At 43.2% G+C, this 27,646-nt stretch overlaps 1 protein-coding gene across 6 annotated transcripts in view; it reads right to left on the bottom strand.

Annotated features, from left to right (window-relative positions):
* The window catches only part of DGKB (diacylglycerol kinase beta), a 248,765-nt gene extending 223,881 nt beyond the window's left edge, over positions 1 to 24,884 (bottom strand). For 3 of the 6 annotated variants that reach the window (XM_083578599.1, XM_083578598.1, XM_083578603.1), the window contains exon 1: positions 8,170 to 8,362. The gene's annotated coding sequence lies outside the window, so the exon portion shown is untranslated. Of the gene's footprint in view, positions 1 to 7,934; positions 8,133 to 8,169; positions 8,363 to 8,501; positions 8,568 to 23,857 lie in introns of those variants that run through there. The other 3 variants (XM_083578600.1, XM_083578602.1, XM_083578601.1) reach the window with 3 other exon arrangements.
* Between the last annotated feature and the right edge of the window lie 2,762 nt (positions 24,885 to 27,646).

Below are 27,646 nucleotides of genomic sequence, written 5' to 3'. Positions count from 1 at the left end.
GATGTTTGCAGCAGCTCCTTCATTTTTGACCCTCTCAACAATTCTGTCTTCAGATGTAAAGTTTGGGCATCAGGTATAAACTTGGCGTGTAAAGACCTCTACATATTGAGGAGTTCTCATAACAGTCAAGCACTCTTGAATCAGTTCTTGAGAGCTGAACTGTGGCAAGCACAGCCCACAATATCTCTGATCTTTTCCATTCATTTCCTCTCCCTTTCCCAATGTAAACAACAACAACAACAACAAAACTCATAGAAACCTTACCTTGGGGAAGGAGAAATGAAAGGTGGTGGCAGACATTCCCACATATGTCTTCCTTTGCAGCCCCTTCCTTGATTGCAAATGTTACATGTGTTAGAATTCCTGCTCCATGATTGCAGTCATGGGATTGTTGACTTTCACATTACGGTATATGTTTTGACTCCACAGAGTGGGAAGTGACGGAGACAGGATGTTTGTGTTACTGTGTTCCATGAAGTGGGACTATTGTCCTTTGTTCTTTCTCTTTGCTGTCTGATGCTAGAGAGAGAGGGAGCCATGTTGCAGTGCTCCGTGTGTGTTTATATGTAAATAAAGTAGATTAGCCAAAATGCTGACTTGCTGAGGTCTGTCACGAAAAGCTGCGAAGACTCTGCAGATCCCTAAGTGTGCCGATGTCTGTTGGCATCGGTCGCTGTGATGTTCGGGCAGAAGAAAGCTTTTGAAGCTCCCGAACAAACGACCAGGAGGGAGGGAACATGCCAGTCGGGCATGTGTCTCTGCCAGGGTCCTACTCAAGGGTAGGCTGAACTCCTGACAACGTGGACCTTCTTTTACCACCAGATTTCCTGGGATTTAATACATCTACATTTAATACACCCCACCACTGCCCTTTCTTCCTCCCTGGAGGTAAACATTTTGACATGGGGAACGGAGAACTGAACAGCGATGGAGATTATGGGGCTTTTCCAGTGTGTGTTTTTAAAAAGTGCTTTGGGATACAGGAGTTTAGGAATTGTTCTGATAAGTAATGATGATGATGATGATGATGATGATGGAGAAGAGCTTTTGAGTGATATAACTGGCAACAAGGCTTGCATCCTGGTTTATGAAAACCACCATTAGGGCAATGTGGGTAAATAGGTAAGCTGTATTAGGATGCTGAATTAACCAGAGTGTACCCCAAGGGGAAAGCCTGAAAAATTCCAGGGGAGCTGAGAATTGCCTGGAAATGAGTTAATGTTGTGCTGAAACTAGGTTTCTTTTCAAATGCCTTACTAACTGTTCTGTATGTGTCTTTGCAGAAATCTGATTTCTTCTGTCTTTTATTTCTTGTATCGCATCTTTGGTCAGATGCCTTTTTGAGAAGAGGATAGTGCAATAGCCAGGGTACAAGAGTCTGTTAGTGAATGTTAAGAATTAATCAGTGGTAGGATTTAGATTTAGTGGTAGGATTTTTTTTAAAAAAGCAGAGACATCACCTTGCCAACAAAGGTCCGTATAGTGAAAGCCATGGTTTTCCCAGTAGTGATGTATGGAAGTGAAAGCTGGACCATAAAGAAAGCTGATCGCCAAAGAATTGATGCTTTTGAATTATGGTGCTGGAGGAGACTCTTGAGAGTCCCATGGACTGCAAGAAGATCAAACGCATCCATTCTTAAGGAAATTAGCCCTGAGTGCTCACTGGAAGGACAGATCGTGAAGCTGAGGCTCCAATACTTTGGCTACCTCATGAGAAGAGAAGACTCCCTGGAAAAGACCCTGATGTTGGGAAAGATTGAGGGCACAAGGAGAAGGGGACGACAGAGGACGAGATGGTTGGACAGTGTTCTCGAAGCTACAAACATGAGTCTGACCAAACTGCGGGAGGCAGTGGAAGACAGGAGTACCTGGCGTGCGCTGGTCCATGGGGTCACGAAGAGTCGGACACGACTAAACGACTAAACAACAACAAGGATTTAGATCATATTTGTAACATTGCAGAGAAGATACAGGCTGTTGCAGTACTACTGAACTGTGCCATGGAAATTCCCAGGTTTAGCTTATGCAAACTAGCCTGGCTGGGCTGATTGAACATAAGTCACCGTGAAACAATGGCCAGGCATCTACTCATCAAGAAAGGTGTTTGGGTCTGTGCAAAACAAGGGATGGCAATGTGATGGGCAGGGCCTCAGGCCACTCAGGAAAGTTTGCCTCTTGGACTCAAGGCTTAGTAAAAGGGGTGAGCAGGCAGAAGAGGAAGTGTTGGGCTTGGCTAGGTGTTCTGGGAAGGAGAAGGAACAAAAAGGGAGAACATAATACAGGGGCTGAAGGGCAGAACATTAGAGCTGGCTGGGAAGCAGGAACAAAGGAATGATGCTTATGATGGTTCTGTCTCCAGTGCTGAGCTGCTATGAAGAACAAGCTGCTCTTGAGATGACAATGCTGTAATATCTGCACCCCCTTCATCTAAACTCAGGCGCAAATATGTGTAATTAAACCATATATCTTAAAGACACTACAGCCTCCGCTGTGTCTTGCTTCTCAAAAGGAACATAGCCCCCATGTAAGCGCTTGGAACCTCCCTGGAATCACATGCACCACTCGGCAGAGATTGGGGGTAACATGCAACCTTTGTAAAAATATACCTCAAGCATCTCCAAAAACTTGGGTGTGCCCAGTGGGATTTTGATTTAAGCAGCACACCCTCATTTCACAAACTGTCTCTGAATAGCCCCTGGCTTTCCCAAACTTTTTCATAATTGAGATAAGATCGGGTGAGCAGAGAGATGGGTCAAGCTTACTAATGATACTAAGGCTATGTACACATTAGCAGCTTGAAACACAGCAAGGTTGCTTTTTCTTGCTGCACTTCAAACCGCTGTTGCACATTGCTGTACAAACCAGAGAGGAGGCAGGGATGTCTTCACCCAATGCATATTATTACCCTTTTGGTTTCCCTGTACCAGCAACACACACAGAGAGAGAGATTTATAAGGCTTCCTGTCCATTCACTGTCATCCGCACATGTGTAATGGATCTCTCAAATGTACACACTTTGGGTTAACTATGAAGTGAAGTGGCATACATTTTAAAATTGGATGGAAATTGTTTTGAAATGCATCAAACAGGAGTATTTCTCAGGAAACGACAGGATATTTCATGTATGTGTACATACAGAAGCAGCCCATCCTCCTTCACTACCTGAATGTGCTGCTCCCTGCCCTCCAAGCCCTGACCCCATTTAGGTTGCATGCCAGAGCACACCCCCTGGGGGAGTATTCTGCCGTGCTTTGACGCAGAATGGGGGGGGGGGAGAGAATATGAGCAGCAAAGCAGCGCTCCCAAAGAGTGTTCCGCCACTGGCAAAAGTGGTGGGACAGACGGGGCGCTGCGTCTTGTGCTTCTGCCGCCTGAGGCAGCTGCTTCACTCTGCCTAGTAGGCAGGCCGGCTCTGTATACACAGCTTCAAAGACTAATGGTGGGAGCACACTGGAGGCAGAGTAAATGTTAATGCATATACAGCCCAAATTATTTAGGGTGGTGAAAATAGAAAGATTTTGAGCAGCTTCAGAAGGTTATTTCCAAATTGGGTGAACGGCATTAAAACAGGAAATGCTGTTCCGAGTAGCCAATGGAGAAACTGGAGCCAAGAAAATAAAAATAAAAATCCTAGTTCTACATATATATAGATAGGATCGGAGCTTCTTGTAAGCAAGCGGGAATGATATCTCACAGGCACAGCCTGGCAGAAATGACGAGCAGAATCCGAAACCAGGGAAGAGAAGCAGCGCAAGAAGAATGGAAAAAGTTTAAGGACTATTTAAAGAAATATTATAAAATTAACGAAAGTTAGAATGATGTTGGACTGGAAAGTAAACGGTTACTATTAGCAAGGGTTAAGACAAGGAGAATAAGGAAGATTAGATTAAATTTAAATTAAAATAAGGGAAGATTTGCTGAGTAATTGATAAGAATTTGGAATACAGAAAAGGGAGGCATGAGGAAGTCGGGGAAGAAAGGTATAAGAAATTAAGATATGAAATGGTACATGTGTTGTTTTTTTGTTCTGTTTTCGTTTTTGTCTGCTTATGTATTTGTTATATGTCTGTTATTGTTATAAAAACCTTGAATAAAAAATTATTAAAAAAAAAAAGATATCTCACAGGCACAATAAAAATGCCAACCCTGTGTGCAACTGCTGTGAAAAAGGTGAATTTTGTACTGGGTATAATTAGGAAAGGGCCAACAAATCTATGCTGGGACCACGCTCAGTGTATTGTGTTCTGGACATTGCGTTTCAAAAGAATGTAGAGCTGGGAAAAGGGCAGAAAAGGGCAACCCAAAGTGATTAGAGGACCAAAGAACTCTCCAAAGGGCATGGTTACGTTTGGAGCTGAGAAAAAAGGCAAGCAAATGAGGTGGAGGAAACAACAACAATAGAATTATGCAGGGTGTGGAGCCAGCAGATAGAGAGACAAAAATTATCCCTCTCTCATAACACAAAAACCCATGGTCAACCAGTGAATCTGTAATTGCTGGACAAACAAAATGAAATACCATGTACACAATGCATAGTTCAACTATGGCGTTTAGTACCACAAGATATCATGACGGCCATCAACCACAGAGCATGAGACTCTTTAATCTCAGGGCTGTGGGTTCGAGCCCCACATTGGGTGAAAGATTCCTGCATTGCAGGGAGGTTGGACTAGATGATCCTTGTGGTCCCGTCAAGCCTTATGATTCATACTTAACCTAGTTGGCTTTAAAAAGAAATTAGAAAACATTGTGAATGATAATGGTATCATTGGATACCAGTCAAGATGACTATATACTACCTCCAGGATCAGAGGGAGTAAGCCTTAGAATACCACTTATTGGGGAACAGCAGGAGAGTGCTATTGTCCTGGTATCCTGCTTTTGGGGCAGAGTTGGAACAGGGTGTTTGAGAAACAAGATGCTGAACTATATGACTGTTTGGTCTGAGCCAGCATGGCTGTTCTTACGTCCTCAGGAGAGTTCAGGGGCCATACTGGGATGCTGCCATTGTTTCAGACAACATATGCAGAAAGTATTGCTGAAGGCTGCATTTTAAAGGCTACAGTACAATCTGATGCAAACTTTCCTGGGGGTAAACCCCATTGAACTCAGCAGAGCTTACTTCAGAGTAGACATTCGTAGGCTTGTGATGTAAGTGTTGTACAATGTTAGCCATTACTGGTAAATGAAGAAATATACAGTTTTAGTTGCTTCTGACTAGGCAAGTATTTCAGTACACGCTTCTATCAGGGAATGAACACACTATATATGCATGAACTAAGAGCGTAAAAATCTTCACATGCATTGGTTCATGTGAACTGACTATGGAAATATTGATGCCTTTCACCACAGTGTGCCGATTTGCATTAATTAAAGCAACATGACACAGAAATAAATAGCTGCTAAACACAGCTGTATTAAAAACTTGTATGTTACTAACTTGGAGCACATGTGTTTAACACAGCACACAATTATAAAATCTTCAGACAATTTAAAGAGGAACTAAGCATCACACAGAGTTATCACAATATGTTCCATACTGGCTATGGAAAGTTATAAGCGCCTCATTTTAATCACCCGTGCTTGGAGTCACCAACACTATGAAGCTCAGAAATATTTTTTAAAGAACAGAAACATCGCTCAGGGGTGCTGTCAGTTTACATATGCTATTTTTGGAAGGCTAGGCACACCAGAATTTCCGAGTTGGCATTTCACAAAATGCAAAGCACATAACCATTTTGCAGGGGGTTGGACTAGATGACCCTTGGGATCCCTTCCACTTCTACAATTCTATGATTCTAAGCTCACACTGGGCAGATATTGATTTTAGAACACACAACTGAGGCCACTGTGAGGTGGGTTTACTATATCTAAAATCACATTTTTACAAAATGTAATTAAACAATAATTTAAGATACTGATAAATGCCGACCTAATTTTTTTAGGGTAAGGACCATAGCCTGGGGGTGGAATATCTCCTTTGCGTGCAAAAGTTCCCAGGTCCAGCCCCTGGCTTCTCCAGGTACAGCTTAGAGACCTTATCCAAAATCTCAGAGAGTCACTGCAAGTCATTTTCTACTATAATGAGTTAGATGGTCATGGACCAGTGGTTTGGATAAGCTAGTTCCTATGTTCTTAATCTAGTTGGCGTGGAAGATATTTTTAATCAGTTGCTATACAACATTTATCACCCTTTCAGTTGGATGGAGAAGAGGGCCTCTAAACTATCCCTTCCAAAAAAAGCGATAATCAGAGACGTCAGAAAAGAAGGAATCAAGGTATCCACATTTCATCACTGTGGAGTTGTATGGGAGGGGTGCACAGGAGGCAGGAGAAGAAACACCAGTTGCTTAAAACCAGTGCAGTCCAGAACCCATGAGCAGAAAATCTGTTTCTGTGCTGCCCTTCAGAAACAGCACTGTCCTCTGCTTCATGGTTTCAGAATACATTTCAATTGCACGTTTTCATAGGTAAATTCTACTTAAAAGATGACTGAAATATTAAGTCAAAACCAGATCTGGTCAGCAGTTGTAGGTACACTTCTTTGGAAATAAGCTTGAGGGAAATCCACAGGACTTACTTTGAAGTAAATACTGATAGAATCACACTGAAAGCTACAGTAAACCCTATAAACCCTACCTCTGTTGCGCTTAGGTTTCACTGTCAACAGGGCCCCAAATCGGACTACTTACAGCGGAGCCTAAAGCATGCTCACCAAATGAATTCAATGGGGCTTACCCTCAGATAAATGGGGTCAAGATTAAAGCATTAGTCTGAATTCAAACCCATTGTTTGTTTTCTTAGTGTTGCAAGAACACTTAAAAACCAAAACAGAATTCAACCTCACAGAATTTTAACAGTGCAAAGAAAGCGTAGCAGGTGACCACCTTTTAGAAACCAACAATTTAAATATCTTAAATAAGGATCCTTCTTTTTTATTTTTTACTAGCACAAAACACAAATTGTCCATAAATGTATATAATTCTGATTCAGACTGAAAGTACCACTGAGTTCATTTATACATACTGCTAGATTAGTCTGTATAGGGCTGCAGTCTAATTCTCAGTGGGACCCATTTTTTAATATATTTGTTAGTCACCCAATAGCCTAGGTCCTCTGGAAAATGTACAATCAAAGTTGAATTGTGCAGACTGTAATGCTAGGCTCCAGTGCTATGCTATGCTAAGTTCCACTGAACCCAGTGAGGCTCACTTTGACATACACAGCAGCCATATAACTTTGAGCAAGCATCACATTTCCCCAAGTCATTTGGAGGAGGAGAATCTGCCACCTTAAATGAAGTAAAGTTTCTAGTGACCAGCCACTGCAGAACTTTCTATCTGCAGACAAAACACGTTTTTTATATTAAAAAAAATTGCTTGTATCACCAAGGCAGCATATATAAACGCAGTATAAACCAACATGACACGTATGACATCACCCCAACGTCACAGATAAATTTAGAGTAGACTCACTGAGCTGGAAAAAAAGGCAGAAGTTAGGAAGATATGAATGGAAGAGCATCAAGGCTGCTCGCCACAACTTTCTTCCTAAGGTTCCCTTGGCATGTTTACATGCATACACCGAAGAAGGGGAAAAAACAAAAGCCGAACAAACAGCCACGCATACACACAGAGACATAAATAAAGGCTGTCCCCAAGCCTCCCGACGCTGCAATCGATCCAGCCACCCAGGCAGGGATTTTGCTAACTTGCTGCAGGTGCAATGCAGACCGAGGATATTGCATGCATCTCAATTACAGGATAGCACGGGTTATTATTTTGGGGCGCGGGTGGCGAAGACAGGAGATAATACCAACTAGGCAGAAACACAGCAAGCATCCAAGCTCTGGCTTTGCAGCAGCAGCAGAGTCTCGCGCGCCCATAGCGCGCGCGCGCCGACCCTCTCTCGCAAACAAACACATACATACATACACGTATCTGCACCCCAAGTCCTACTTAGCAGGCACTTGCTCGCCTCGACGCAGGAAGCCTCCAATGAGGGGCAGCGCCACAGGCTGCCCTCGTCCAGGGAGCAGGATGCCCCGCCGCAGCCTCCCCCTGGCTGGGGGGCAGCCGGGCTGGGGAACAGCCAAGCGGGCGCCTCCAGCACGACGCTCTCCTCGCTCAGCCCAGCGCGCCAAAACGCAGCCGCCACTGCCTTCCTTACCTGTTGGCCGCCAGCCGCGGTAGCTCTCCTCCCCTCTCCCCGCCGCCTCGGCTCCTTATGAGGCGCTTTTCCTCCGGGCAGCGAGAGAGCGTGTGTGTGCCCGCGCCCGCGCGCCCGCCGTCTCCCTCGCGAGGACACGGAGGCAGCGGAGCAGGGCTGACGACGCGGGCCCCGGAGTCTCCCGCGCCGTGTGGCCGCCGGGTCTCCCGGGGGCGGCGCGCAAGGGGCTGCCGGCTGCGGAGGCGGCAGGCGCCGAATGGTCGCTGCTGCTGCTGCTCCTCCTCCGCCAGGTGCTGCGAGGAAACGCCGCACGCTCGCCGCAGCCTCCTCACCTGGAGATGATGGAATCGTCTGGAGCCGTCTAGGCCGGCGTCCTGCTCGCCTGCTCCTGTGGGAACATATGAGCCAACTCCTAGGGACCGAGGTCCCTTTGCCCCCCCCCCAATATTTGAGTTGATGGGCATTCAAATGGGGGGGGGGTTGTGTCACGTGATTATCTGGGACAGGGTGTACCTCCCCCCTCCAATATTTTATTCAAGTTGGCACCCTTGTGTGGGAAGCAGGGCACAGTTGCAGACCTATACTGGGGGGGGGCTGAACTGTTATGCCCCCCCTTTTGCAACCAGCAAGGAGGTCTGGGTTAGCCTTTCTTCAATGGGGTTGTTCCATGATAGATCACCACACTTTGCAACTTCTCTGCTGCTGACCCCTGACCATTAGGTCCAATCATGACCGACTCTGGGGTTGCGGCGCTCATCTCGCTTTACTGGCCAAGGGAGCCGGTATACAGCTTCCAAGTCATGAGGCCAGCATGACTAAGCCGCTTCTGGCGAACCAGAGCAGTGCAGGGAAACACCGTTTACCTTCCCGCCGGAGCGGTACCTATTTATCTACTTGCACTGGTGTGCTTTTGAACTGCTAGGTTGGCAGGAGCAGGGACTGAGCAACGGAGCTCACCCCGTCGCGGGGATTCGAACTGCTGACAACAACAAAAATCCTTGTTAGTCATGCGACTCAAATTGGGTCAACGAGACCCATCGTGGACTAAATTTGCTTCTGGGGGCCCTCCAGGATTAGGGGCCCTGAAGCTTAATCTTCGTTTCATAGTAGATCAACCCTAGCAGGCAGGATGTGAGCCCAAGAGTGCTCTGCCCACTCGCAGTTCCCAGCAGACTGGCATTCAGAAGCCTAATGTCCCTGGCAGTGGAGGAAGAACATATAACCATTGTGACTAGTAGCAGTTGAGAGCCTTGTTCTCCATAACCAGTGCAATCCTAATGTCTGTTCAGAAGAAAGGCTTATTAGGTTCAGTGGAGCTAACTCTGGGAAGCAGCACTGGAGAGTAAGGAATCTTGCGGGCCACCTAAGTTCAATCTCTAGGAAGCTGCAAGGAATCTTGGGGGTGCCAACGTGGTGCCTATGGGCACCAAACTGTCCTTGAAATCTTTTGCGTGCACCTACCAAGCCTCTGATTACTTAAACAGACACAAACACTGCCCTCTTGGTCACAGAGTGATTAGCTTTCCCCCCTGACAGTCCAGTCTGGCACCTACCTAAATGTATTTTCAGCATCGGGCAAACTCCATTTTGTTTTCCCCGACATCTTTAAAATATGTAATCTCTCTCTCTCTCTCTCTCTCTCTTTTAAGATGAAGTTCATTATACTGTGGTTTTCACACAGTGGTTTAGTTCTATAGAATTTATCCCTTTGGCTTTCTTTATTAATTGATTATTATAATGCTTTACTCTCTAGTTCTCTGTTTCGGGATGATTGTTTTGTTTTTAGAGTTCTTTTATTTGCAGCTTTATTGATTCCTGCTTCACTGGAATTGTGATGTTTAATCTGTTTTTATTTTGAGGGGAAATTGATTGTTATTGGGGACTGATGAATGGGATGCTTAAATAAATAAATAAACATTTGCCGCAGATATTCTTAAGGCTGCAAAATAGGCTTATGGAATCTGCAATCAAGATGTCTAAATGGAAAACACTTTTATTTACATGCTCTGCAGTTCTCGTTAACTGTGATTAGCGTTTCACATATCTGCCATCCCAATTTAAAAAGTCTGTACCATGCTTTTAGAAATAAAAATGTAAGCACTCTGACATGAAGAGCCTTGTTAAACAAAATTAAGAAAGCTAAACACTGTTCTAGAAGCTGATTAAAATGTACTAGAGAAGATTGATAAAAGGTTCTATTTTGTTCTCAGATATCATAGTAATATGGAAAGCAATTGCACAACATTGACAAAACTAGGCCACCTGCCGCATTATGGCTTACTTGTACCAAGTTATAAAAATACTTGAGGGTCCAAACCAGTACTGAAAATACAACCATTGAGGGTCTATATATTTATGGTAGAAGCTCCCACCTGCCAACACAACATGAGACACACCATGAAATATACAACAAGATGCATGGAGTTGCACCTTATGGCCACCTCCTTTTCACAGGGAAGCTCCTGTATTGTAGTAAGCTCCACAACAGGTGGAAAACCATCCAACAGGTGATGATATCCCTACCCCATATGAACCAACCCAGACCCTGCAATCATCATCTGAAGCCCTTCTTTGTGTGCCTCCTCCACAAGAGGTATGGAAGGTGGCAACATGAGAGTGGGCCTTTTTGTGGTGGCTCCCAGCTTGTGGAATGCTCTCCCCAGTGAGGCTCACCTGGAGCATTCATCATTATGTTCGTTATGTATCTTTAGGCACCAGGCAAAACATTCCTCTTCTCCCAGGCCTTTGGCTAATTGAACAATATCTGGCCTTTTAAACTGGTGGGGTATTCGTTTTTGTTTGTTACTATGTTATGTATTTGTGTGGTTTAATATTGTAAACTGCCCTGTGATCCTTGGATGAAGGCCAGTATATAAATTTAATTAATTTAATTAATAATACTATAGACAACCCCTGCTGTTGTCTAATCGCTGTCCATGGTGCTAAGACACTGATCAGCAACCCCATATGTCTCTTTCCTTATCGAGATGAGACCGTTCAATAAAATACATAAAAATCCTGTTTCTTGGTTGTTAGGATGGTACATAGGGATCTTTTTCCTCGCCTTAAAACAATCTGGCTTCAGTTAGCCTCAGGATGGAACTCGTACAAGGTAGAGTGTTTGGTGCTACCAGAACTCAAGACCGTTGCCCCTTGACACTTTTCTCAAACTCTGAGTGGAAGGTAAATGAAGGGGGGAAGCCCCTCAAGATGCCCAAGTTGGATGAAGTGTGGCTGCCATGGTGTATGAGTCAGCCAGGAGTAGGATACTGGGTCTTGCCGGGATATTACTCAACCATCTAACCCAGGGAGGTCCAACTTTTTCATATCGAGTGGGCCGCGAGAGTACTTCAACATGGAACCCACAGGCTGCACACTGCCTCATCACACGTAGGGTGAGCAAGGCCAAAATTTGATGCCCCCTCAGTCTTTGCGCTGCCTTCCCAAAGTCAGCTAAGGGAGGCGCTGGGCAGGAGGCTCTGGCAGGGTCCTAAAGCTCTCCCAAATCTGGGAAAGCACCAATTAGGCTTTGGGAAGGAGAGAGGAGGACTTTAGGACCCTGTCAAAACCCAACATGAACTGCATGTTGATTAAATGCCCATTAACAGATGTATGAACTTAAATCCAATTTCTGGACTAAAATTCACAATCATCAAGTATATAATTAAGTACACTAATGATTTGTCACTTCTAAAAATAATGTTTCTCCCGCCATAATTAATTTCAGGAGGTGTTTTTTTTTCCCCTAGAGGAAGCATATTTGCAAATACGTAGCTCATAATTACCCCTCCCTTCTCCAGGATTAATATAAATATTAGAACATAGTGACTTTAAAGAAATAGTGGGTGTTTACTGCCAGTTGTGGGCTGACACAGCCTATGGCAAGTAGGTGACCTTCCAACTTTGGTGCAGCCTTCTCCACCAGCCATGCTAGGACCGGAGGGGGAACTTCTTCCCTCTAGTCTACTCCCTGGCTGTAGAAGCCAGCCACACTCAGGCCTCAGTTTCAGTTGATGCTCCAGTTATTTGCAGGCTAGCATATTCTTTTCAGCCAGTTTTGTTCCAAAACTGCTGTTTTGTTCCAATGACAGCAGAGCATAAGCTCTGCCATTTCAAGATGATCGCTTTCAAGCCAGAGCCCTTTCCTGAGATCCTGTGGGCACTTGGAGGTGATGCAGAGAGTATTACAATCCTGTTATTCCTTCCACATTCTGAGCATACTCTAGGACATGGAATTTCTGTGAAGCCTTTAGGTCACAGTTTGGGATGGGCTCGCATCTCTCTCATGAATGGGAGGAAGATGTCCTGCAGTACTCCATGTCCCATAAAGAATGGGGGTTAGCTGCCAAGACTTGCATGTAGCCGCAACCACATTCTTTTGGAAATTGCTCCGGTTCCCAAACCCCTGTTATTAATTCCATGTATGCAAGCTGCTGGAGGGCTGGCATAGGCACCACCACCCTCCAGACCCAGACATCAGGGAGCCAATTACATACGATCTCCATTCCAAGGAATCAGGGTACCCCATTAAAGGGATCCAGGGGGAGGTGCTTCTGCCAGGATGCCCAGACTGCAGCTGATGGACTATAGATCCTCCCAAAATGGTGATCTAAGGGAGGGCATTTTGCATCAACCCATCTGCTGGTTGATTCTTTGGCAGGGTTCAAGATTAAGGATCACCCTATGACATATATCAAACTGGAGCACCCACCGAGATCACCATTCTATACAAATCAATAGCATTTTTGAAACCGTTCTAAGTTGGAGGGCTATTTATAGCCTACTTATGTGCAGTAAAGGCAGGTTTGTTGGACAACCATTTGTAAGCCGATATCCTAAAAAATGAAAACAGAGTGCAATAGCTTTTCTAGCCCTCCAACATGTACTAACCTTTCTTCAAATGTACTAAGGTCATTCTCTGTGCTTAAAAACTTATTGATATCACAAATCAAATCAGAAAGGCTAGTACTGTTCAGAGAGTTCCCGTAAAATAAAAGTACATTTAAGAACAACAATGCCCCGCAAATGCTCTTCAAAACATCTTTTAAAAGTACAGGACCAGCCAAATACGTATAAAAGATATAGATTATTATGCATTGTTCATTAATATGGACAATTAGCCCATAACATAAGGCCTACTTGAAATGGTACATACAAATCACACTTAGGGGGACAGATCAAGATTGCAGCTGCTGCCCCTGACTCTAACCTTCATTAGGATTTTTAAATAGATCATACATGGGTACAAGCTGGATCCATGTAGTCTCTTTCCACGCAATGTGTGCCCTACATGTTGTAGGGTACAAATGAGGCACACAGTTTATACAAACATAGGCTTAGCTGGAAGTAGCAATAGGGCAGAAATTCAGTTTGGTTTGCATTTTAATGTGAACCTAACTAAAAACTAAGATCATGGCCACTGTGCCCATCACCTCCTGGCAAATAGAAGGGGAAGAAATGGAGGTAGTGAGAGACTTTACTTTCCTGGGCTCCATGTTCAGTGCAGATGGTGACAGCAGCCACGAAATTAAAAGATGCCTGCTACTTGGGAGAAAAGCAATGACAAACCTAGACAGCATCTTAAAAAGCAGAGACATCACCTTGCCAACAAAGGTCCGTATAGTTAAAGCTATGGTTTTCCCATTAGTGATGTATGGAAGTGAGAGCTGGACCATAAAGAAGGCTGATCGCCGAAGAACTGATGCTTTTGAATTATGGTGTCTGAAAGGGGCACAGCAGCCCTTAGACTTTAATTATCATGGAAGAAAAGTGCATTTGGCAGTGACCTCACTTGTATGTTTATTAGCATATTAACATGCACCCATTTATCCTCCTGTTTGCTCGGCTTAATCTTAGTTTTGAGGGTTTGGTTTTCAAGGTTAGGTTAGGGCCCAGCTACACATTACATTAAATGGTTAGCATGCAGCTTTGTCTGTGCTTGCTTTTGTGTTCTTTAACACAAAGTGTGTGTGTGTGTGTGTGTTCATCAGCACCACAACACACCAAGAAAAGGAGGTTCAACGCCTCACCAGTACTGAAAAAAATAATGCCCCCTGCCCAGTGCAGCAATTAACCTTGGGGGGGGGGTGTTCTTCAATGCAGACTGCACAATGGTTCTCACCTAAGAAGAAAAACCACAATTTAGTAACGCCTTTATAGCATAGCATCTCTGATGCACACACATTAGTCATCTCTAATTGCTTTTCATTGTATGGCTGCTTTCAAGATCGTTGAGACTTATTCACTAGCCACACGAGTCTTAGAAGTCTTATTTATAGCTGTCCAAAAGGCAAACCAGTAGTAGAGATAGAGATGTCCTGGCAGAAAGAAAAGAATGTCACATCTGTCACAGGACATCTAAGAGCCTTCGACCAATAACCAGAGGCTAAGAACCAATTCACACTATTTTCAAACAGCAAATATAGCACTATCAGGACCAAACAAGGCAAGATATATGACTTGGAATCATGACAGTGTTCCTTTTCTTTTTCTTTTTAAACAAGAACAATAATTAATGCACTAAGGGGTAGCCAGCTGGACTACTGCAGGAAGGGAGGTTTGCCTGGTCCTCTTCTGCTGTGAACCTCACAAGAATCCACCTCCCTAAACACGGGGAGCTGCCTTATTTCAAGTCAGATCATTGGCCATTCTGCTCAGCGTTACCTACACTGGCTGGCAGCAGCTCTCCTGAATTTCAGAGAAGGGTCTACCGGCACTACCGGTAGATTGAAACTGGGGTGTTTTGCATTCAGAGCTACCACTAAATCACAAATTGCTATAAGCTGCAGTAGGAAAGCTCCCATAGTGACCGAATGTGTGAAGGGAGGGAGCTACCAAATTCTCTTTTCAGATTCAAAGAGGTGACTGGTTTCAGAACAACCCAGCCACAAAGACCTTAATGAAAGAGACAGCAAAGGTTTGTCAGCTGGCACATATTCTGGTGTCACATATGCCAGCACCTGCCAGCCATGCGTTTGGGCCACTTACTAAGGTAAAGGTAAAGGGAACCCTGACCATTAGGTCCAGTCATGACCGACTCTGGGGTTGCGGCGCTTATCTCGCTTTATTGGCCGAGGGAGCCGGTGTACAGCTTCTGGGTCATGTGGCCAGCATGACTAAGCCGCTTCTGGCGAACCAGGGCAGCACACAGAAACACCGTTTACCTTCCCGCCAGAGTGGTACCTATTTATCTACTTGCACTTTGACGTGCTTTCGAACTGCTAGGTTGGCAGGAGCAGGGACTGAGCAATGGGAGCTCACCCCATCATGGGGATTCGAACCACCGACCTTCTGATCTGCAAGTCCTAGGTTTAACCCACAGCGCCACCCGCATCCTTGGGCCACTTACTATCAGAGGTCAAATGATTTCAGTGGAATTCGTTTCTACATAAGCGCATTTAGGATCAAAGCTATAACCTATAAGCTAGGAAAACTCTCTGGAGCCCTTTCTTGGGCATGTGAAAAGGCCATTTGCCTGTAAGGATAATTTGCACACAATGAAACACACACATGATTTAATGCAAGACCCAAAAACCCTCTCCAAGAGAACTGGGTATTCTTTGGTATGAGACAATGCTGCAAAAGCTTGGCAAATTTAAGAAAGAAATGCAAAGTGGCAGGCAATCAATCCAGGATTTATTTTCTTCCTTCCAAATTGTTGTTAACTAAAGCTCCTGAGCTTGGTATCAAGAAAAGAAAATGCTGAAGATTCCCAGGAGCCAAAGACAGACAAGTCTACCGATTATTGGATTGTGTGCTATTTATAGAAATCTAACCTTTTTAGCCCCAAATACAGGCAAGCAAAAAAAGTCAGTGCCGTGTCATACATTTAAGCCTCAAATTATAGTAATTTTGTGCTCTTCCTGCATTTTAATGATCAGAGAGAATCAGCAAAAGCCTTTCAGTGAGTCACTAGCACCACAAACAAGGTGGTGTTGGTGTACTTTAACACAGGCAATTGGCTTCTCAGCTGTTACGACACTACAGCGCATTTCAACAGCATTTTGACAAATGCTGGCTGGCTAAGGACCATAGCTCACTGGCAGAGCTATAGCTTTGCATGCAGGAAGCCCCCCATCTCCAGGTACAACCAGATATTAATATTGTGCATTTTGAAGTGACTGGATACATGAAAACTGACTCCCTTTGGAAATGAAGCATTGCCCAGACCCACTAGGTATTATTCAAAACTTAACTTGCAGAACTTTCTTCAAAACAAAACAGAATGATACATCCAAACAGTTCCATAAGATAATATGCCACTCCATATGAAATACTCCAAACAGACTCAAAAGCAAAGGTCTGTCTCTCCTGCCTTAAGCTGTTTACCTGGAGAGCTTAATTTATGTCCTCACTCTCATTGAGTCTGAGAATAATGACCCCAGCCACGACCCTTCAGAGATGGCGAAATTTCAGTTCAATACCTCTCATATGATCTAAGGTTAAACACTCATGTGTTAGCTAGCAGAAAACAATAGTTAATTATCAAGGAGTTCAGAGACCACCTCTTGGCTTTAATATAGCCCATGGGAAATCACCATGTTAAAGCCCTTTCAGCAATACACAAGCATTCACAATTTCTGTGTGAATTAAACCAATTATACTTAACACAACTGAAATCCTAGACAGCTGCTGCCAGTGTAGACAATACAGAGCTGTTGGACGTGTTTCAAGCACCTTGTCCATCTCCAATGAGATATTTATGCAGCAGTAAAAGAAGCCCTCGGCCTTTTTTTAGTTAGACACAAATATGGGAAAATTCTTCATCATACATTTTTCTTTTCTAAGTATGCTTAGATGATAAAAAAGGAGAGAAATCAATAGTTTTAAAATCTCCTGTCACTTTTGTCAAGGAAGTGACAGATCAAATAATCAATTCTAGGGGGAAATGGATTTCTTTTTAGCGTCTCTGAAAATAACAATGCTTAGCACTTAACTGAGCTAGTCTGTGAGTGGGTGTTATATTTTTTACCCTCTTATTCTATGTCATTCCTCTTAAAAAGGGGGTGGTGGTAGTTCTTCCACTGCAGATATTTTGCTCAGAAAAGGTCTTGGTTCATTCTCCCAATGGGAATCTAATTTGTGCACGAACCCATTTTTTTAAAAAAAAATATTGTTCAAACCATCCCCTTTCCCCTAGAATGGTGGACCTTGTTTATTGAGTTGAGATTTACTTCTTTAATTTTCTGAAATATTCCTTCTTTATGGACGGTGGGTCTTGTTCTGTTAGAAGGAATAAGACATTGCCCCACCAACCTCAATGTGCTTTCAACCACCCTTCCATCTCACAAGTTGGCCTTGACTGCTGGCTCCGTCCTCTTTAATCTCAGTGTTGATTCTGTAGAAGTTTGCAGAGAGAAAGACAGGGTCAAAATGAGAATGTGTTGGTTCTGCCTGTTATTCACTCTAGTTCCACCTGTCATTGGCCTCCCCGCCTCCTGCCCTACCAATAGACACCAGCCAACACAGGTGACTGCAGATCAGCCATACACAGAAACAAATGAACCATGAGAATATTCCAACAGCACTTTTAATATGAAAAACGCTTTTACAAATTTTAACTGTTCCACTTTGCAATACCCACGTGAGGCACAAACTGCCCCTTGCTTTTAAATGTAATTAATTGTAAACTTAGACCTTGTTAATTCCAATGGGACTTTGTCATGTTTCCCTTACTTCATGGGGGTTCTATCTAGCATAATAACAAACACAAGAGACACAATTGCACAGAGGTCTTGCCACTTATAAAGGATCCTCTGTTTCAGCGGATGAAGTATTAAAATAAAATGCTAAAGTCGCATACGTAGGCATCGAAGTCCATGCATAGCTCTAGTTTGGAGAATCTTTGCAGTAAGCATCCCACTGGGAAGGTGCAAATAAAAGCCAGTGTAATTAAAATTGTAATTTTCATCAAAAAATCTGTTTGCAATGAACAATAAAGGAACCCTCCCAGGATAGCCAGTTTTATTAATGATTTAGAAATATCAACACAATTTGGTTAGAATGGTTAGTTCAGCCAGCCACACCTACTATGTTCTAAAAAGGAGTTCTACATTTATACACACAAGATCAACATCTATCAAACAGAAGGAGACCGTCTAGGTGAACATATTCAGAGAGGAAAATAATGTGATATATCACAAGAATGCTGTTCTGGTTACAAAATTCATTTATTGTTTTCAGTTCAAACCTTCCCACCCTGCCATCAAAAAAGCCCCAAGCCTGTAGCCCTTTAAAATAATTAATAATAATAATAATAATAATAATAATAATAATAATAATTTCATGAATTGGCTTAGAAGAAGCTTAAGTTGGGTCTTTTATTCACTCATTCTTGATCTTCAAAATAAACAGGCTTTTTTTTTTTACCCTATTCTACTTCCATTTATAATTTGTGATTCCTTATTTAATTGTCCCCAACAGCTGACACTAACAGTGTTAAAGCTAAGAACTTGCCAGATCATTTCAACACCTGATATTTCTGTTTATCTAAAACATGTTAACAAGCAGCAACCTAGAAACTCCAGCATTGGTTCATGGTCCACATAATTGCTTAAAGTCTAAAAGTAAATGGCGTTCTTTCTTTAGATTTAACAATCAGTACATTTGAGACTCCCCCACAATGTTCTGTTTCCCCCATTAATTAAACATTGTTATTTCAATGTTTTCAAGCACTGTACATGAAACAGCTAATTAATTCAACTCAATGCTTATCTCTATCATGCAGTTGGTAAGGAACTTCCAGCCTCAGCAGGTCTCCTACAATAGACATCCAACAAAAATGGCGGGCACGAACAACCTGAAAATGCTTTCTGAGCCAACTTATGTGACAGACATATAGAGCCTCTGCATACATTGAAGGAGTGCACTTAGAGATGTGTTTTTATGAGTGCACAGATGGGGAACCTGAGGTCTTCCAGATGCTGTTAGACAATCTATCACCTAGTTCCTATCATCATTTACCATTGATCATGCTGGCTGGAGCTAATGGAAGTTGAAGTCTTAACAACCTGTCCTAGGAGATGAGGTGTCCTATGCATGCATCAGGACTCCCATGCCCATATCAGTTGCTAAATGGGAATGCAAATTTATGATCACTCTGTGGAGGGTTACTGTAGTTTTCCGTCTATAGGATGCCCCCATGCATAAGACATCCCCTATTTTGGGGGACTCAAAATTAAGAAAATGGGGAGGATTGCCCAAAGTTGTTGAGCTTTTTTGGGGGGAGGATTTGGATTTCCCAGAGTTGCTGAGCTTCTTGGGGGGGGTGCGGAAAATCGCTCACCCGCCGCTGACAACTGCATGCGTAGCCGAAACACGCACCCGCAAAATGGCCACCCTATTGACGCAGCGGCAGCCAATTGCCTGCAGCCCTTCTCACAGCCACCAATCACCCACGCTATCGCTGCTGAGAATCTCCTGCTCACGGCTGAGACCAATCGCCCAACCCCCCTCTGTACTACCCATGTATAAGAAGAGGGCTAATTTCGAAGCGAATTTTTTAATAAAAAACCCTCGTCTTATAGACGGAAAAGTATGGTAATTACTTATTTCTTTCAACAATTTCTGGCAACTACTTTGTGATTGGCAAGGTAATATTCCAAGACAAACTGAGGAATTTATCTCTGAGACTAAGCCGCCTCAAGATCCCTTCAGTTGAGAATTTGCCTTCTGTATTTCTCTGCTTCTGGGAATTTACTATGCAAGGTTCCAGTTGTTGTTGAATGTCTATATCTTCCACCTAAGGGACCCAATAACCATATGATGATATTTGGCAATGTCTCACTTGTTCTTCAAGTCCTGAGATGATGAGTTGAGAAATATGAGCAGGTGTGATACCACCAACCTCAAGACATTTATTTATACAATTGTACCCCACAGGCTGGAAAGGAGTAAACCAGAATCCAAGGCACTGCGCACAGCATTCTGCATGCTCCCAGAGACTTTCCACCTTCCTAGCCAGCAGCAAAAAGTGGGGACTCTCCAAAGTACATTGTAAGCACGGATGGTCCTCCTCCTCCCTATTGCTTCTGGAGGATGGATGCAATGACAAAACCTAAGAGGTGCAATGATCCAGGGTCATGGGGAGATGAAAGACCCTTTAGTGTTTCTGTAGCAGAGTCCCAGCAAGGTCGTTGTCTCCAGCATCTTAAAGCTGCCCAATCAACATGAAAGGGAAGAGTTTCAACCACAGGGAAGCCTTCTCACCTTTTGTGCTGATTGGAAGTGAAAGTGCTGAAAGGAAGTGATTCAGCCACTGAGGACTGGCTCTGGAGAAGGTGTGTGAGAAGAACAGCAAGGAGGAGTTCTGCATGTTCTTTGTCGCAGCATAGAGAAAGTAACCCAGTCCTCATGGTAAGCTGCTGCTTACTTATAGGTTCAATTTGTAGCAACAGCCATCATTTGAAATACTGATCAGCGCATGACACAACCAGCATGCATTGATACTCCTAATGCTGAGGCAGCATTTCACTCTAGAGAGACTATACATTAACAGTGCAATCCTATGCACGCCTATTCAGAAATAAACCTCACCGAGTTCAATAAGACTTACTTCCAGGAAAGCATTTTAGGATTGCAACCTAGGTTTTTTTTTTCTAGTTTCCCCAACTCTGCTGAAACAGCAGTTGGTACTGTCTGAATCATCATCGTAATCTAATCTTCACAAACCACCTGAAGTTTATAGTATACTGTTATTTTTAGTTGTAGTTTTGTAATGGCTCCATTGCTTGCTTTCAGTGTAATAAGGAGGAACATACAAGAAATGACAAGCCCTAGAGAGCATGTTTATTTCTCACTCACAATAATCTCTCCGCAAAGGTGAAATAAATAAAGCAAGCTCAGATTGGGCAAAAACATCACTTGATTCCATATGAGATAAAGTATTTCATTTTTCATTGACATTTGAATTATTTCCCCTGCAACGTTGTCAGCATTCAAGAGGGAGTAGGCATCACTGAAAACAACGGTGCTTAGATCTAAGCAAACATGTTGGAAACCAGTTACTGGAAACTACAGGAGGGGAGAGTATTCAAGGGCGCAAATCCTGCTTGTAGGTTTCCCAACAGGTGTCTGGTTCGCCACTGTGATAACAGAGTGCTGGACTAGATGGGCCACTAGCCTGATCCAGCAGATAATAATAAATACGAATGCTAATACTAATAATTTATTTATTTATACCTCACCCATCTGGTTGGGTTTCCCCAGTCACTCTGGGTGGCTCCCAACAGAATATTAAAAACACAGTAAAACATCAAACATTAAAAACTTCCCTAAACAGGGCTGCCTTCAGATGTCTTCTAAAAGTCAAATAGTTGTTTATTTCCTTGACATCTGATGGGAAGGCCTTCCACAGGGTGGGTGCCACTACCGAGAAGGCCCTCTGCCTGGTTCCCTGTAACCTCATTTCTTGCAGTGAGGGAACCACCAGAAGGCCCTTGGCGCTGGACCTTAGTGTCTGGGCTAAATGATGGGGGTGGAGACACTCCTTCAGGTATACTGGGCCAAGGCCGTTTAAGGCTTTAAAGGTCAGCACCAACACTTTGAATTGTGCTTGGAAAGGTACTGGGAGCCAATGTAGGTCTTTCTGACCAGTGTTATATGGTCTCCTATATATTCATATAGGACTGCACAGTTAATTTATTTTGAATTCTAGCCTGCCTTTCAGTTGAATGATCCTCAAAGTTATCTTCACAACAGACTGTGTGTTGTTTTAGAGGGCCTTAGTCGACAGGCTAATCAAGAGGACAAAGTACACTTGGTTTTGAGTCAGCAGTCCCAGGTCAAATGGCACTTTGCAGAGAGTGGGAAGGGACGTAACTCAGTGGTAAATCATTTGCTTTGCATGCAGAAGGTTCTGAGGTCCCTTCCAACTCTACGATCCAGTCATTCTATGATTCTATGTTCAGTCCCTAGCATCTCCAGTTGGGGCTGGAAGAGAACCTTGTCTGAAATCTTGGAAAGCTGCTGCCCGTCAGTGTTGACATTACTGCGACAGATGGACCAACGGGCAAGGTCCCAGAGCGCTTAAGAGCAGCCCTGTGGGATCGTACCAAAAGCCTATCCAGTCCAGCATTGTTGTTCACACATGGGTCAACCATATGGCAATGGGAAGCATTCCTTCTGGGAGGGAGGAGGGAAGTAAGCTCCTTGCAGCTGCTCCTTCTTTGACCAAGAGCTAGAGTCAAATGGTTCTCTCCTTGCCATTGATGTCTCCTTGGGAGGTAGCAGGTGCAATCTTCCAGTGGCCCTTACTCCTCTTGCCAACAGATGGGACCAGAATGTGCTTCCCAGTGGCTAAGTATTTTTTAATGGCAACAAGAGGGGCAGTTCCCCCCCCACCTTCATTGATAATTTCTTTCCTTTTTGTAACAAGTAAGCCAAGAAGATAAAGCAAGTCAGCACACTGTGGATATATTTAACTAATTAGGCTTGTGCAGTAAGAGACAGCCAACGCAGAGACATAAACAGTCCCTCCAACAATGTTGGCTGGGACTCAGCTTAGATTCAGTAAGAATTCAAACCGTGCCAGGGAAAACAGCATTTATATAATCATACTCCCATGCCACAATCACATTGCATATTCCTAAAAAGCAAGTGTCATAATGTTGGCAGGCCACCATAGGAAAGCAGAATAGGAGCAGGATGATTCTGCAGTTGGAGTGGAATATACTTTTGCCAGCGCAATTATAATATTTTTAACATGGGGGAAGAACCTGAGGTTGCAAAACTGAATTTAAATTAGAACTTTAATGACTCTGATTCCGCACATTAAAAGTTAATATTGTAACCTGCTATAAATAAAATAAAAAGGAAATTAGAGGTTGAAGTGCAGGTTTTTTTTTTTTTAAAAAAAAGAATAAAAATACCTGAGCTAAGATCATCAATGTTCAGTTCCACAGTAGTTACAAAAGCAGGCTTTAGATCTCCTCAAACATCTTCCACACCAGGGCTGAGGAACATTTTTCACTTGAACAGCCACATCCCCTTACAGTGGTACCTCGGGTTACATACGCTTCAGGTTACATACGCTTCAGGTTACAGACTCCGCTAACCCAGATATAGTGCTTCAGGTTAAGAACTTTGCTTCAGGATAAGAACAGAAATCATGCTCCGGCGGCGCAGCGGCAGTGGGAGGCCCCATTAGCTAAAGTGGTGCTTCAGGTTAAGAACAGTTTCAGGTTAAGAACGGACCTCCGGAATGAATTAAGTACTTAACCTGAGGTACCACTGTAGTAGAAACATTCCAAGGGCCACATGTGAGTGATGGGCAGGGAAAGAGAAAAAATAGATGGAGCAATGCATGCAAAGTTTGCCTTTTTTTTACAGTTAGTTAGTTTCCACATTCACTTGCACATACCTTCCATTCAGGCAAGTAAGCATTCAAGGACATCTTCCAGTGAAGCAAAAACATTCAAGGAGGACACTGAACAGGGGCAGTGAAGAGCATGGCCTTAAGAAAGGTTGTGTAGCTGGGGATAGTACCAAGGGCCAGGTAAAGAGTTCTGGAGGGCCGCATTCAGTCCCCCAACCCTGCTCTTCAGAATATTAGCTTGAACAGTAACATAGAAATTACATTTTGGGGAATTAAAACTAAGCATCCAACAGAATGGCAATATTCATCCTTACTTCCCTTGTGATTGCTTTGGAGTAAAAATAATAACAACAGTTAGGTTGAATAAATTCTTACCTCTCACAAAGAGCAGGGTGGTTTTTTATTATTATTATTCCAAGCAGTCACTGCTGCAGTTCACCATAAGCCACCTAGCATTGTAGTCAATAAACTCTCACACAGTAGCTCTTATTCTTTTATGCAAAAATGTAGATGACAAATCTTTTTTCTAGGTAGCCTAGAGTGACTAGTCCTTTCTTATCATAATGTTGTCATAGTGACAGTGACATCAAGGAGCATAGCAATTTGGCTAAAAATAAGTAAATAAAATTGTTGATTCCAAAAGGAATGCTACACAATGTTCCTTCAGTGTTTAGACATTTCTGCATTGCTCCTCACATCTTTGTTCAGATACTACAATTATTAGCGAACCTTTTAAAGTTTTTTGTTAAAATGAAAAATAAGAGCCTAAGAAGGCTGCTGGGTAACACCAAGGCTGCAGTCACTTTATTCCATTTCCTCTGTGTTTCCTGACCAGCTCACTTCCACAATTTACGTGATCTTTAACACAATGTAAGATTGAGTGGAATCTAGTGGAAGTTTAACACTCATTTCCGTATCAATTGCTTCCAGGGAAAAACAACAAAACAATTTGCAACCATGATATGCTGGAAAATCGTGGGAGTTTTGCCGCAAAATTTCCCCGCCATTTTCGTGGCTCACGCCATGTGATGAAATGTGGGGTGTTATTGCATCATACAGTTCTTTCCTGCCATTTTCATGGGCGAATCATGGGGGGACAGAAGCGTGGATGTGCATAGAGGGTGGTGACATGTGTCCAGTGACACCAGCTGTCGTCTCACACCACATCCACTGGTGTGAATGAAGTTTAGCACGGCATGGCCGTGCATTACTATCAAGCTGATGTTCCATAATGCCAGCAGGTCATGCAATGGAAAAGTAACGTTACTGGTTCAGGAGCACTAGCATTATAGACAAGAAAACTAACATCTGAATGCACCCCAAGTGCCCATCTCATCCAACCCTCTGCTTCCAACAGTAGCCAGCTAGATAGTTCTAGGAAACCCACAACCAAAACATGCTTTTGTTCCCCAGTAATTGATATTCAGGATTTTTTTTAAAATAAAAAGTTGCCAAACTTTAATTGTTAGATACAGTGGTACCTCGGGTTACATGCACTTCAGGTTACATACGCTTCAGGTTACAGACTCCGCTACCCAGAAATAGTGCTTCAGGTTAAGAACTTTGCTTCAGGATGAGAACAGAAATCGTGCTCCGGCGGCGCGGCAGCAGCAGGAGGCCACATTAGCTAAAGTGGTGCTTCAGGTTAAGAACAGTTTCAGGTTAAGTACGAACCTCTGGAACGAATTAAGTACTTAACCCGAGGTACCACTGTACTTGAAATCTAAAAACTTGCTCTAAGAAGTGTCTGACGTAGTATCCCTTTAAAGAATGTTCAAAGCACATTTCGCTGGTCAAAGAATTCTCCGCACTAATGTTTGTTAAGAATTGCTGGGAATTATAACTCTGTGAGGGGTAAACTGCAGTGCCTGGAATTCTTTGAAGGAAATAATGTGCTTTGAATGTGCTTTGAAGGGTATGGTATGTGCACAGCCTTAATCTATTGTACGAAGACTTCATACAATTGTGTCTGCATAGTGTCATCCAGCAGAATTTCCCCACGTATTTCACGACCTAGTTATGCCTAGGCCTTCTGCAGAGAATCCCGATGGCTCAGCAACTTGTGCGGACATGTTTGCTAAAACACGTTGCCGATGAAATCTCTCACATTCATTCACACTTAAAATTCCTGTTTGGCGACAGGGTCTGTACCAAGGCCTTGGCTCATTGCTAGGATTAGTTTCAGTTATTGCCGTCTGATGATGCGGATCAGACATTTGGCATGGTCTGTAAAAGAGCCACGTGTTTTTTTGATCCTTGATTCTTATGGCTGGCCAGCTCAAGTTTTCATTGATTATATGGTCCCATTTCAATCTGGCTTCAGACCCGATTTTTGTACAAAGCTTTCTTGGCTATGCTGGTGAATAACACTAAATGGGAGATATCGGAAGTGTGTCCCTTTTGAATTTCCTCCGTTTCTCAACAGCCTCCAAGTACCATCAGCCATGAAATCCTCCTGAATTGCTGTGAAGAACTGGAAAGGAGGCACATTGCCTTGCAGAGATTCTTCTCTTATGTGTCAGGAAAGTTTGAGGAAGTAGTGCAAGGACGTATCTCGCTTGAGCCTGTGGGAATCGTCGAGTGCTGCAGGATCTGAGCCCTGCTCACATATAGGAATGCTGCTTCTTATACATCCCTTGTAGAGATGTAGCATCTCTGGGAATTTTGAAGCCACAGAGAAAGGGAAAGGGAGATCTGCTTTGTGTACCTTACAGCCATTTAGTTGTGGTGGAAAATGCTGCCTACAGATTGATCAGCTTATGTATGTCAAATGGGGATGCCAGCTTTTCTTTATCCAAGGCAATGAAATGTCTTGGACTCGTCTTTTGTATGTGTGGTGTGTGGTGTGTGGGAGAGAGAGAGAGAGAGAGAGAGAGAGAGAGAGAGAGAGAGAGAGAACAACAATAATGGTCACATGGCACTTGCAAAATACAAACCGTGTATATACAGCAAATAAAAATATCCCACCGGGAGTGACTGCTCTTCCCTGTAGTCCTAATCACATTGCCTTTCCTAAGCAGCAAAAGTTAATAGGCATGTTGGCAATGCAGAAGTATATTTGCAATGGCACAAGAAAAATATTATTCAGCGGATGTAATTTTAAGAGGTTTTCAAAGCATAATTGGCTGTGTGTTTCTTGTATCTCACTGGCAGCTGATTAGAATTGTAACAGAGGGATAGGGAAACCTGTGGCCATTCGTATGCTCCCAACTCCCATCAGCTCCAGCCAGAATGGTCCATGCCACTGGGAGACTTACTATACTTCTGTATTGCTTGATCTGGAGTATGAAAGGAGAATGAGAACTAACCATGTCTTGTTGAAACGAGCAGAAGTACCTCTATCAGCCTTCTGCAAAGTCATCTAAAAGAATCCTGGGTCTATAAAAAAGCTAAAGTTGGGAGGAGAGAATCTTTATGAGCGTATTCTCTTTCTGAGCCTGAGAGCTGTTCAGGGATAAACAACACAGAGCTTCTTGTCGGCTGCTAGATAATTCCATAGAAAGTCTTTTGTATTAAAGTACCAGTTGAAGTTGTTTCCCAATTTAAATCAAATTTCACCTTTTCTCAAAGTCCTATTCAGTACCTTCATTTCCATATTTGCAATTTGTCATCCAGCTCAAGAACCAAGCCCAATTTAAGAGCCTTCCAAGCAAGTGGCAAATACAGCTCTATTCAGAGGCATCAATAGTAGTACAGCTGAATCAGTGTACTCTAAAATATTCTGTTTTGAACAGCTATCGATCTTAAGAGGAGCCTCTGCAATATGATCAACATCTGTGCTGTGATTCTGTCTTCTGGATAAAACTGCAGAGCATGATTTATAGAATACCACTAAATAATTCTTGCATCAAGCTAATAAAAAGGATTGGGGAGAGACCAGAAGTGCAAGTAGGTAATTTTTCACAGGAATAGACTAATTATTGTATTTGGTATTTCTTGCTGAAGGAATAATATATTACTGGCAATACCTTTTTCTTCTTTCTGTCACCATTATTTTCACTGCACATAATATGGTAGTTAGTAATGGATGCCTATTATTTACTTACCTAAAAAAAGCTAAATTCTGATAATTTCAAGTCAAGAAAAGGTACCTGAATTTAAAAGGGGAAAATGCATGTACAGTTAGGGGTGCCAGCCATATTCCAGTCCAGAAATAAGTTGCTA

Source organism: Podarcis filfolensis (assembly GCF_964270895.1).
Source record: "Podarcis filfolensis genome assembly, chromosome: 12".
In the NCBI taxonomy this organism is placed as follows: Eukaryota; Metazoa; Chordata; class Lepidosauria; order Squamata; family Lacertidae; genus Podarcis; species Podarcis filfolensis.
This window is presented reverse-complemented; position numbering and strand designations above follow the sequence as displayed.